We start from the raw sequence: 13970 nt of genomic DNA on the forward strand, positions 1-13970 counted from the left end.
TAATCAAGTACATAAATACCGGGGAGCGACCGAAAGAAACAAAAGAGGATTAGAAACCTCGTCGATAAGCATATTCCTACTATTTAGTGGAAGGCCTCTTATACCAATGAGGATTCATAAACCTGTTAATGGAGTGCCTAACCCAAAAATATATATTTCTCTTGAGTGTTTATTTGGAATATCACATTATTCACAAAACTAGGTAAAAAAAACCTTGAATCAACACTCTACTCGAGTCTTCCTCCTCTTCAACCATGTTAATTATGAAATTTTCTGCATTTAAATAATCTTCCAACTCCTCAAAATCCTCGCTTGAACTCCCCGTACTATACAAACTTCCACTAATCTCTATAAAAACTACAGAAGGATGTCTTATGTCTAAAGGAGACACCTCTTGCATTGTTGGGTTTATCACTTCGTTTTATGAGGAGGTGTCACTTATGTCATTATTACTTAACAATTCTACAAAGGGAATGTTTGAGTTTCCTATATTGATCATTTCTAAAAATAAATTCAAACAACTTAAAGGGTAAATAAAGAGGGTTTTACATTGAGTGTGTGTAGAGTGTGATTTAAATAAATGAAGAACAAAACCACCAAAGACCCAAAAATATTGCACGACCAAAGATGAAGATCGAAGAAGCATGAAGGTCGCCGAAAATTGAAGATCGTAAGAAAGATCGGAGTGTATCAAACTCTGAAGCAAAAGAAGTGAAAGAAGCAACTAACTACATCCCGCCAATTTATAGGCACTCAAGGGTGTTTGAATATACGGTATAGAACTCATGGGACATCATAAGAAATGATCAACGACTCAGGGTCAACCTCAGTTCAATAACGACACTTATGTGCCTTCAAGTGATCTAGTGTAATCTCCCCCTCCTATCCCATAGGCTTATGGTCACGCAAAAGACTTTCATATTAAAACATTTCAGTAAAATAATAAATTTTTAGTGTGGGTGTTCCCTAAAACACTTGCTTCCATTCACTTCACCATCACTCAATTCCTTGGCCCATAGGACCGAATATAACCTATGTAACGTCAAAGTAGAGCCTTCTTGAGGTCATTCTCAATAAATCTATAATAATCCTAGCCATCTATCTGGTAGTAAAGACTTAAGGGATAACTATTTCACACTGGTAAACAACCAAGTAAAATCATCTTAACTCAAAGGGTTAATCGAGAGCTTTGTCTGCTCTAGAGTAGTGAATAATTAAACCCTCAATAAGGGGCCGCACACGGGAGTTATGCATTATGGTCATCTCAATTGTTAGAGTCAATGCGATGGTCTTTTGCACTTCACGCCGCACTCATTGTAGGAAATTCTAACTGTCACCCATATATAAATGTGATTTTGCGCTATACCAAGATATGACTCACTTTATTCTTGTACTTTCTAAAAAAATTATGTTTTATAACTATGGCAAGTGTTCTTATTTTTCCAGAAACGAGAAGAATGATAAGTTGCAGTGCTAAAAAAAAGACACCAAGATGTATACTAGTTCTCCTTTCTAAACAAGGGTACGTCTAGTCCCTTCACACCCCATGAGAGATTTCACTATGTTAGAACTTGTATAATTATCACACCAAGGTTATTCATACACTTATCTAACATATAAGAAAGCACACCACTTTCTTTTACACTTTGAATAAAAAGCACACCATTTTTTTAATCATAAACCAAGATCACTTAACACTTGGTGATCCACAAAAGCAGAATGTTGTAAAGATGAAGATTTGAATATATATAAATTCTTGAGAATTGATCTTTCCTTCAATGTATACAATATACAAGAGTAATACTTAAGTGCTCGAAAATGAATAAGTGGAACTTCAATGATACTTAAAAGTTTTGATGCAGAAAGATTCACAAAAGTATTGACTCAAGTAATTTAGTTGAAATGAGAGAGATTTGAATTTGAAATAATGTGAAGGAGTGGTTTTTGAAGTTTAAAAATATTCACCATTTATAGTGTGTCAAACACCCTTTTGAAATAGTATAGAATCATCAACCATTATCATGATTCAATGACCAAGTATGAAAATTGTTGGAGTGCAATTTTTCATGAAAAAGTGTCACCGCGTCAGTGGTAACCTATTAACACATTGTAGTAACCAGTTACAGCTGAAGCCAATTCATAATTTCAAAAATTTTGTGACTATAACCGGTTACAGGGTTTGGTTAACCGGTTGCAGCTTAACGTTTTTCAAAATAAATAAAGTTTTTGTGTATGTAACCGGTTAACACATTTGTTTAACCGGTTGCCAGCTGACACAAAATATGAAAAATAGTTTGTAACTTATGTTAACAATGTGAATAGTTTTCAAAACATTTCAAAATGATTATAGATGAAATATGTAAGTTTTTTCTGAGCAACAAATGTATTGATCAATGTATAATTGTAACATATACCTTATGTGTTTGACCAATTCACCCAAGTCCATTTGATTCTTGTTGATTACTTAAATTCTAAGACTTGTAGCAAGAGATACTTTTGAAATCTATGATCTATCTTTTTCCTTCATGATAATGCAATTGATCTTGATGCATTATCTTCATCAAAACACAAAACAATGTTGGAGAAGCTTGTCTTCATAATCTCCCCCTTTTTGATGATGACAACCAATACTTGATATGTTGAAAATTCTTTTATGCTTGATCAACTGATCTCCATATCTTAGTGTTATCCCTCTTGATTGATCCACATGGCAATTTTGGAGACTTAGCTTTTTCTTCAAAAACTTTAGAGGCAAAGCAAAACACATACAACATAAATTCCCCCCTTCCTTTGTCATTATCAAAGAGAAGGGAAAAAATAAAATATACAAGTGTTTATATAAATAAAACATAACTTAAAGTTGATAAAGTTTATCTTAAGGTTACATAGCTTAAACTTAAATTAAGGCACATAGACTATGCCTTATTGTGAAAACATATTTGAACATTTTAATGCACATAGACATATGAGAAACATAAATTAAGGCAAGAAAACATGACATAGAGACATGGTATTAATACTTCACATAAAAAATTATAAATAATTTATAAAGAAAAAACTGTAAACGTGTACCTTGATAATTTTTGAAAATCAAGATGAATAGTTGACTTTGTGATAAGTTTAGACATCATTCTCATAAATTATTCCAATCTCTCTTTGAATCTTATAGAAGGATTTTTTGGCTAATGGTTTAGTAAAAATATTTGCCAATTGGTTATATGTATCTATGAAAGTGACTTCGACATCTCGTTTAAGCACATGATCTCGTAAAAAGTGATGTCCAGTGTCAATATGTTTGGTTCTAAAATGCATGATCGGATTTTTGGTTATATTTATAGAACTTGTGTTGTTACACTTTAACAGATTGCATCCAAGGTGTACGCCATAGTCACTAAATTGTTGCTTTAACCAAAGAATTTGTGTACAACAACTTCCTACTGTAATATATCCTGCTTCAGCCGAACTAAAAGCAACACACACTTGCTTTTTACAGGACCATGATGCAAGAGCGCTGTCTGTGACACCCCGATTTAAATATTCGCTTATTTAATTATTTATTTAATTTAATTGAGTATTTTATTTAAATAATTATTTTGTGAGAATGTGACATGTTTGGTCGATGACAGTATTTGTGGTGTTTTGTGCTAATTAAATGGGCTAGTGGAAATTAATTAATAATTTAATTTGAAATTGATGAGAATTTATACAATTAAGCAATTTATGGGAATTATGAGAGTTTAGTGGTGAGAAGAGAAAGGTGGAGCTTTAGTTGGGCAAAAAGTGAAAATTAGAGAATTAAAATTAAATAGTATATATTTTAAAATCTAGAATAAAATTAGGTTTTTAGAGCTATTTTCTGCCGTACATGAAAAACAAAGAAAAATGAGAGAAAATCTTGAAAGGAAGAGTGTTAGAGCTTAAAAGAAAAGATCATTTGAATGTTTAATTACTGATTTTTTTTGGAATTACATGATATGGAGTTCATCTATGGGTGCTTAATTCATGAAAGGATAGAAAGATTTTCCTTAATCTCCAATAGGAATTTCTCTTTGTGTTGATTGTGTGAGATAATGAATAATATGATTTCAATTCTATTTTATGCTATAATTCATTGCAAATCCATGTATTTTTTTTGGGGTGTTTGCTTTGTATGCTATGTGTTCATAAACATAAGCTTTGTTATGAAATTGAGGTTTTTAGAGCATGAACAAATTCTGGATTCTTGCGGTAAAATCACTGTAATAACATGTTAAATTCATAAGAATTAATATGCTCTTTTGTGGGAATCATGTGAGTAACATTTTTGCTCTGATTAAAAGTGTTTGGAGTAATTTTGAGAGAGTTTTGAGGATCTGCAAGTGTATAATGCATTTTCTGGTTCTATTCCCAAGGTGATAGATGTCACCCTTATGACGCATTAGGTGTCATGTGTTATGAGAACGTTGACGAAAGTCAGCCACATGACAGGGAGGTCGTCATCACCTCCAAGCGAGCACCATCTTGCTAGGTCGTCACAATGTGATGTGTTGGGTTCTAGGAAGGATGACAGGCATCATCCTGGTGACGTTCACCCGTCATCGAGTCAGATGGCGTGTTCTAACTTGCTGAGTTTGGTTTTTAGGATGGTTTTGTCGCGTGGTTGAGTTTTGGATGTTGTTTGATGTTTTGTGATGCGTATGAGTTGATTAATTAATTTATATAATTAAATTGAGTAATATTATGCATACATGTAAGTTATATGTAATTTTTATATATGTGTAACAAGAGTGAAAGTATGATGCGGTGTTGATTGTGTTGATCAGATGTGTATGAGCTATTATTGATGCATTAAAAATAAGTTTTTATTACAATCAGAGTGGCGTTGTTTTGCATATGTGATTGTCAAGTAATTATATATAGTTAGAGTAGGATTGTACTACATTTTGTATGGCGTTCATCATGTTGGTGTAAGCCCTAGAGGCCAATACTTTTGGTACTTGTATCGAATTATTTATTAATAATAAAAGGCTTTTTCTTTATTATGTTTGTCTAATAAAGTCCCTAGAATAGATAGTCCGTTTAATGTATCAAGTGTGACTTAATCATGAGATCACATTAAACATAAGGACACTATTCTTAAAGTATCCATAGTTGAGCTTTATTGTGAAGTGGGATAACATTAAAGCATTAAGACTATTATGTATATAGACTGATGATCACATCTCATGGATCATGGATAAGGAGTTATCAAGTCTTAAACATAGGTATGAATATTAAGAGTAATATTTATACTGGACTGAACCGCTATGAGAATGCTATATAGAATGTTATGCAAAGTGTCATAAGTTATTCTCATGGTGATAATGGTGTATACCACCCTTCGACCTGAGACCACTATGGACCCTAGATGTAAAGTCGAGTGCCTTATTACTGATCAAACATTGTCCATAACTGGATGACCATAAAGACAGTTGATGGGTACTCCACGAAGCATGCTAAGGGACATGAGTGACCTAGATGGAATTTGCCCATCCCGCGTAACAGGATAAATGTCTATGGGCCCAATATTGAACTGGACAAGGATGACACGGTCTATGCCTTGTGTTCAATATAGACATAAGGGCAAAAGGGTAATTGTACACATAAGTATTATCATAAAAGGATTTGTCAGATCACATGACATTTTCGTGTCTTGGGTAGCAGTGATGTGTTGCTAGATACCGCTCATTGTTTATTATGTTAAATACGTGATTTAATATAATTGTCAATGCCGCGAAAACCTACAAGGTCACACACAAAAGGACGGATTGATGAGAGATAGAGTAACTAAGGAATACCGTAATGTACGGTGCCCTTAAGTGAATTGTAAAACATCGTAAGGTACGGTGTACTTAAGTAGAATACGAAATATGGTAAGGTACCACGCGCTTAAGTGATTTTGGCATATTATAAGATATGGGCCACATACACTTGAGTGTGCTTTTTAGCTTGCAGCCCACACAAGTGGTTCTATAAATAGAACCCTTGTGTAGAAGCATTTGTGTATTTGCAATTTCGTTTCTCTCTCTCTCTCTCTCTCTCTCTCTCTCTCTCTCTCTCTCTCTCTCACTCACTCAAAGCCTTCATTCGTAGCAGCTAGCACTGAGATTGAAGGAATCCGTTCGTGTGGACTGAGTAGAGGCGTTGTCATCGTTCAACGTTCGTGATCACTCCGTAGATCTGCATTAAAGGTTACAATCTCCACAAGAGGTAACGATTCTATCACTGATCATGCCATTCGTAAAGATCATTAAAGGAGAAATTTTAAATTCCGCTGCGTTTTGGATCGCTATTCTCCTTCACATCATATGTGTCATTGTTGTTAAAGAGGCATGTTCGTTAGTTCAGAGTGGGGACTGGTGGCTTGTCCCAAGCCTTGGGAGGGGGCTTGAAGCTCAAAGTGGGGGCTCAGGGTTCGCAGAGATTGGGACCTGATTTGTAATGAAGAACCAAACGTTGAGTCGGTACCACATACATATAGAGTTGAGTTGTGAGTCCGGTCTAGAGTGGGAATAATGATGAGCATGAGTCGAGTCATTATTGCATTATATTGCATGATTTTGATTAGATGATTATGTTGTGGGTGAGATGTGAATAGATGGTGCTGGTGTGTTTTCTGATTATGTGGATGATTGCGTTGATTTGTGAATCTATCTTGAATATTTATGCAACATTTATTATTTGAATGTATTCTCCCCCCTTCTTGTCTTATTGCGTTTATGCTCCCCTGGAGTACAAATAATCAGGTACCTGAGTAGGAGTTTAGGGTCAAGGATTGTTGTGCCTCTTTAGTTACTTATCATTTGAGTCTATAGTTGAAGTCGCTATGACACATAACACGGGGGGGAACAAACTGTCTTATATTATTTTTTTGCGTATATTTATGTTTTGTTTTATTCTATGATGAACCATTTTTTAAACTAATATTGATGTTGAGGATTTTATGCCAAATGTTTTTGTGATTCCGCTGCTTATTGTAAGACCCCAATTTTGTCCCTAAGATCCCTCATTGTATCATATCATATCATTGCATTGCCTCAAGGATCATTGGACACCTTGCTTCCTTCCCTGTAGGTGGGTTATCTTCTTAAGAGTGGTTCTTGATCACCAAGCATGTTTGCATTTGTATATCATTGCTTTTCTTTTAATCACTAACCAAAAGTACAAAAATATGTCATCTAACCTTTGTCTTGCAGATGAAGCATTAACAGGTCAAGACAATTAAAGGCAGTCATTGAGCAATAGATGGTGGTCATTCTTGAGATTTGGACCCCACAATCATTCACAAGAGTTCATATGAGTTATGATGTCATTTTGAAGCAAAATCCCAAGTGGTAGAGGCTTGAATTTCATCAGAACATTTTCAGGTCATCTGAAGACCTAGAGAGTCAACTGCAAAGTCAATGGTGGATTTGGAGGTGGGAAGTGACTAGAAATACTTCATTCATGTTCAAACAAGTCTCATTTGACATTTCAAACACTCACATTGAAGAATTTGAGGTCCAGTCAAAAATTTCCCAAAATAGCAAGTGACCTATAATTTGAACTTTCCAAAAATGGAAAGGTTTTAGACCAACTTCAACTCAAGATTACATCATCAAGAAAGCTTCAAATAAAATTTTGTTGAACATGAAAGTTGTAGATCTTTCTCTCCCATTTCCAAAAAGTCTAAGATCATGTATTTATGATGTGTGGTTGAGGAGATATGATCCAATCATGGCAAAGTGTGCATGGGACTTCAAATGAGCATAACTTTTGAACCAAAGCTCCAAAATAAGTGGTTCTTTTTGTAATATTCTCCTCATGACTTGTAGGTTCCAAACATCTCATTACATGGCTTGAATTCCATTTGCATTATCATGTGCTCATTCATGAAGTTTTGAAGAGCAATTTCATAAAACCATTTTGGATGATTGTATGCATACAAAACCAATTCAAAAGTGTGCATGGGCCTTGTTTAAGAGAATTTGGATCAGATTCGTGTATTGTTCACACATGCATTCCATGCATGGGGGTGAAAATCCAATTTGTGCATACACCTTAAAACTTGATTAATTTCAATTAGCTTTGGCTTAAACAGGTTTTAAACATGATTAGCATGGCATATATAAGGTAAAATATAACTGCATTTGCCATTAACTACATTTTCAGATCTGAATCTCAAAATTCTCCAAATTTTTCTCTCAAAAATATTTTGCAATTCTTCACACAAGAACCATTTCTATTGATTGATTCATACTCCTGAAGCATTTTTGAGAAGATTTGGACGTGGAATTGGATAAAACCGTGCCATATTTGCTCATACTCAAAGCTTGAAGGTTCCATGGATTTTGCAAATTGAGCTGGATTCGTGTATGCTGGAGCTTCAAATTCATCATCAATCAACTCCATAAGCATTGTAAAGAAGATTTGGAGCTTGGCTGAGCTTGTAGCGCGCGATTCAAAGGCTCTGCACTTCAAGAGGTCAGGATTCGATCTCAATAATTCTTGAATTCATTAGGATATTGTTGTAGATCTTGTTGTCCTGATGAATCTGAGCTTTGAATCGTGTGATTTGGTGCTGTTTTGAGTTAGTTATGGATGATTGAATATTTGACACGTTGAAATGATTCTCTTCGATCCAAGTTTGTTTTGATGTTTTTGCATGTTTTGATTGTTGATCTTGAATGTACATGACATGACGAATCGTTTGGTGTTATTTTTGTTGATTTTTGGACGTTTTGAGATTTTCTGGAAAATCCAGATGAAGATCATCATGATCTTCATCTTCAACCTATGAACATTCATCGTTTCCAGAACTAGCCACGGTTTTGCTACGATTTTGCTACGGATTTTGGATTAGCTACGAATTTCTGGGCGCACTAGGGTTTTAAGTCAATACGGCGTCGTTTCATGTTGAGCGCCAAAATTTGAATGTGGTAATGGTTCGATCCTAGCCGAGTGTAGTTTTTCAAAATGCCATGCTATTTCCATGTTTCCCTCCTTTATTTGCCATGCTTGTTTCACTTGACTTCAAATTTTTCCATCAACTTCAAAAAATCACAATAAATTGAAAAATGAATCAATTTCACTCCAATTTTTTGCAAATTGCTCCTTATTCTGTCTAGTTTTTTATAAGCATGAATTTGCAAGTTGTGCCTGGCTGGAAAGATATTTTGTTCTAGGATGATTGAATACATATGCATGTGTGATATTGCCTTGTTCTTTCCATCATAAAATGCTCAAAAATAATCCAATGGCTCTGAAATTTTGTATGTAGCTTCTTGACACATTGATGAACATTTTGGTTTTGGTTTGGTATTTTTCCCATGCTCCATTGCTGTTTTATGCTTATGTTAACTTGGTGTGACAATTTGTGTCACACCTTTGATTGTTCAACTTGTACAATGTGATTGCCATGCCAAATGATCTCCAATGTTGCTGATTTTTTGTATGTTGATCATATTAGATGTTTTGAATATGCATGATTTTTTCCAGATTTATTTGAATCATTTCTGTTTTGATTTGAATTTCTCATTCATGATGATCACATATGAGCTTTGAAATTGCCTTGAACTTCACTTGATCATGAAATGCATTTGGTGATTGATTTTGATGTGAGACCTTTTGGAATATGTCAATAGGTGTTTGAAGTTACTTTGTGTTAATTTTCAGCTCCTGTTTTAAATTTTTTCTCCATCTTTGACCCTAGGCTTTGACCTAGTGGTTTGTTGCTTACATGTGAGCTTTGATTTCAGGTTAAAGCATCCAAGTTCCATAGTTGATGATGCTTCATCAATTGAATATTGATGTTTGCTTTTGATTACTAACACTTGTGTGTTTTGTAGGTTGATGCTAACTCACTTGAGTTTGCCTTTTGGCTTACACCTTTTGTACATTGGGATTGTTTGTTGCTTATTGATTGTTGTCTGTTTGTCTGAGTATTGTACTGATTTGTTTAGTTATTTCCACAGGTACTTAAGTTGCTTTAAGTTCATTTTGAACTTTGCTTTGCTTGGTTGCTTAACCACTTAGGTATAATCCCTAATCTTCATGTAGTCTGGAAGACCTACTGTTATTGGTAGGCACCTGTCTGAAGCCCTCCTTAAGAGGCAATGTTTTTGTTTGTTTAATTTTGTGCCAAGCAGGAAAAGTCCTCTTATGAGGCAATTGACAGATAAAAGAGATGTGTAATCCATCTCCTGCTACTCAGTGTGTCATTCACCTTGCTCACACCATGTGTTGATGCATGGTTAATAATAACCCAAGATCTTATAGAGTCAATCATTTGTGGAGAAGAGTTCCAACTTTCTGAACTCCCACACTTTCTATTGTTTAAAGCTCTCCCTGACCAGGGATAAGAGCTATGAGGCACACCCCTCATATCCATTTCATCTGCTTCACCCTAACTCTCAATGTTAGGGTTAAGAGCACAAAATACCCCATTCTAGTTGGCTGTAAAGCCTAACCTTGCTTGAGCCTAATTGGTTGTATATAGTGTGTGCTAATTGACTTGTTTGTTTGCTTACTTGATTCGTCTGTACATATTTGCTTATGTGTGCCTTGGTGCATCTATCTTCATTACTTGTATATCATTTCATAATCATTGTTCATATCTTTGTGACATTTTTGTTTTGTCCATTGAGGAGTCAATTGTAAGTCCAGCTATTGGCAGTTGTTTCCTATGATCTGGTGGGATTTGGAACTAAGACCACTCATTGGCATTCCTTTCCTTGGAGTCGAGTGTAAGACCATTTATTGGCAACTTGTTTCCTCTTGCTTATTGTATTTGTTGTTTGTTTCTTGTGAGGAGTCAATTGTAAGTCCAGCTATTGGCAGTTGTTTCCTATGATCATTCCTTGGAGACTAGTATAAGTCCATTGATTGGCATCTGGTATCCTTGTTGCTTTGTTTTGTGAGACTAGTATAAGTCCATTGATTGGCCTCTGGTATCCTTGTTTCTTTGCTTTGTGAGACTAGTATAAGTCCATAGATTGGCATCTGGTATCCATGTTTCTCTTTGTTTTAGGAGATTGGTGTAAGTCCATTGATTGCCATCCGGTATCCATTTACTTTGTTCATCTTGTTATTTGCTTATTGCATTGTTGCCTATTCCAAAGGAATCACTTGAATCATCTACATATGATCTCAAGAGGTGAACATCTAAGAAGTTTTACTCCCTCACCCTCCTACCTTTTTGTTTCTTTAAACCTCCATTTGCATGTTAACCCAAAACCAAAAAATATTGTGCAAACATTTTCATTTCTTTTCAAATTAGAAACCTAGGCCTTAAGCCTCTGATTTTTCAAACTTCATTTTCACAATACTTCCTTTGAATTGAATTCTAATAACACTTTGACTATTTTTGTGAATAAATTCTAATTGATTAATTCCACTCATTCAATTGTTTTGTGGCTCAAGTCCACTTTCTTGATAAGTTTTCATACATTAGCCATAGGTTTGATTTATCCTAGTTGGTTGATGTTAATCTCACCTTTTGTCCTTAGTGATTGAATTGTAAGACTTCCTTGCTTATTATAGGGTTAACCCCTCACTAGCAAGTTGAAGCTTTTCTCACATGGTGGACTTGTTGTTTGTATAGGTTGAGTTTTCTCCCGTGGATAACGAAAGACCTTAGGGCTTTTGTTTTAAAATCAATTCACCCATATTTTGGAAATATTTTAGCCGAACTACGGCGTTTTGATCCTTACCCTCCATGGAAAGGTACGTAGGCAACGGGTTCATCCGTTCAAACACAAAAATAATAAATTGTATATTCTTTTCTCATCCCTTCAATCATGTTTGCACAATAAATATTTCATAAACAAATAACATTTCATACAACAAGTTGTGAAAAGGGCTCCCTAGGAGTACCTAGGACGTTTTGGGTGCCTAACACCTTCCCATTGCGTAATTAACCCCTTACCCAGATCTCTGATGTTTTCATTAGTTTTCTATGTGTAAAACTTCTTAGGCTTTTGTTCGCTTTTTAGCCATTCCTTTGGATAAATAAAAGTGCGGTGGCGACTCTATCTTTGTATGCTTTGCTTTTGATTTAATCAATAAATCATAAAGTGACGAATACACCGCTACAGAAAAGTGGCGACTCTGCTGGGGACTACTGTCCTTGGTGGTTTTGCCTACTTTTCACCTTGTTGTATGATATTTGTTTATTTGTTATATGGCATATTTTTGTACAATTTGGGATTACTGTATTGATTGTAATGCTTGAATTGCTTGATATACAATTGCTGTTTGCTTGGTGATCTCTGTGAGATGAGTTCTATACCCGAACTCGAGTGCACCTTAGGATAGGAGAATGGCATAGTCTTGTCGACTTGTGTGGAGTATTCCTTAGCAAGTTGACTTGCGAGTCCATTCACTTGGTGGAGGTCATGTTGGATTAATAATGTCACACAAGTCATTTGTGGTTAGGCATTATTCTTTCAATCATGTGCCTTAGAAGCCTAGGACCTTAGTTTACCAAGCCCATCTTGGCCTATTTTTAGGACGTAGTGCGGAGGTCGTTCAGATGTAAGATCTGATGCGATTGTTACGCGATACTACACTCATAAGAGTCTCTCTTGAGAATATTTTTGGAATACGAGTATTCGTTCCTCCGATAATATTCGAAAGATGGGATGATGACTATGGGAACCTCTTGTAGAACATGTTCGGCAGGTTTAAACCCTAGTACACTCCCTTTGGGTGGTTCTTAACCGAGACTCCATGCTCGTGACTCTCAACAAACCCGTGATTCATGGTTGAGTCGTTCAGACATCCTTAATATCAATGGAACTTGGGTGTCGAAAAGGTGAAAACCATAATCCACCAAAATGGATGATTGATATTAAGGATGATTGAGCCGGTTCATGTATTGTTAATATCAATGGAACTTGGGTGTTGATAAGGTGAAAACCATAATCCACCAAAATAGATGATTGATATTAAGGATACTATGAGCTTTCCCATGACCTTTGTCTGGTGTGTTTTACTTGATCCTTGAGTGTGATTGCTGCATTCATACATTCATGCATTCATCTGCATTCATGTCATCAGAAAAATCAGAAAATTTTCAAGGAACTTAAAGGGTTTGTTTGCAAAATTTTCAGACATGGAAAGACCAAAAAGGCATACAAAGAAGTACAGCTTTAGACAGCCCGATCTGAAAGAGTTAAGGAATCTGACATCTTATGTATTAGATCCCTTGGGTTTCAAGGCTCGTTATGGGAAGCTTCTGCCTCTGTTGACTGCTCAGGTCGATGAAGGGTTGATGATTACTTTGGCACAATTCTATGATCCTTTGTATCATTGCTTCTCTTTTCCGGACTTTCAGCTGTTGCCTACGCTCGAGGAGTATGCTCATCTTGTGGGTATTCCTATTCTGGATCAGGTGCCGTTCAGTGGCTTAGAGAGTATTCCGACTTCTCCAGAGATCGCAGACTTGTTGCACATAGATGAATCCCTTATTGAAGCGCATATGACCACCAAAGGTGGAATTCAGGGTCTTCCTTCGGAGTTCCTCGTCGCTCAAGCTACCGTTTATGGGAAGGCCATGAGTGAGGATGCCTTTGAGGCCATATTTGTGCTGCTCATCTATGGTTTGGTATTGTTCCCCAACATCGACAAATTTGTGGATGTGAACGCTATTAGGATCTTTTCTGTTCTTAATCCCGTTCCTACTCTGTTGGGTGATACCTATTTCTCTTTGCATCTGAGGAATGCGAAGGGTGGAGGAGCTATTGTGTGCTGTTTGCCTCTGTTGTATAAGTGGTTTATTTCTCACTTACCGCAGACGGTCGCTTTCAAGGAGAACAAGGGATTTCTACGGTGGTCTACGAGACTTATGTCTCTCACTAATGCCGATATCTCTTGGTATGATCGCGTGTATGATATAGTTCAGATCATTGATTATTGTGGTGAATTCCCTAATGTGCTACTTCTTGGTACATGTGGTGGGATCAGCTACAACC

Source organism: Lathyrus oleraceus, chromosome 1, assembly GCF_024323335.1.
Source record: "Lathyrus oleraceus cultivar Zhongwan6 chromosome 1, CAAS_Psat_ZW6_1.0, whole genome shotgun sequence".
NCBI lineage: Eukaryota > Viridiplantae > Streptophyta > Magnoliopsida > Fabales > Fabaceae > Lathyrus > Lathyrus oleraceus.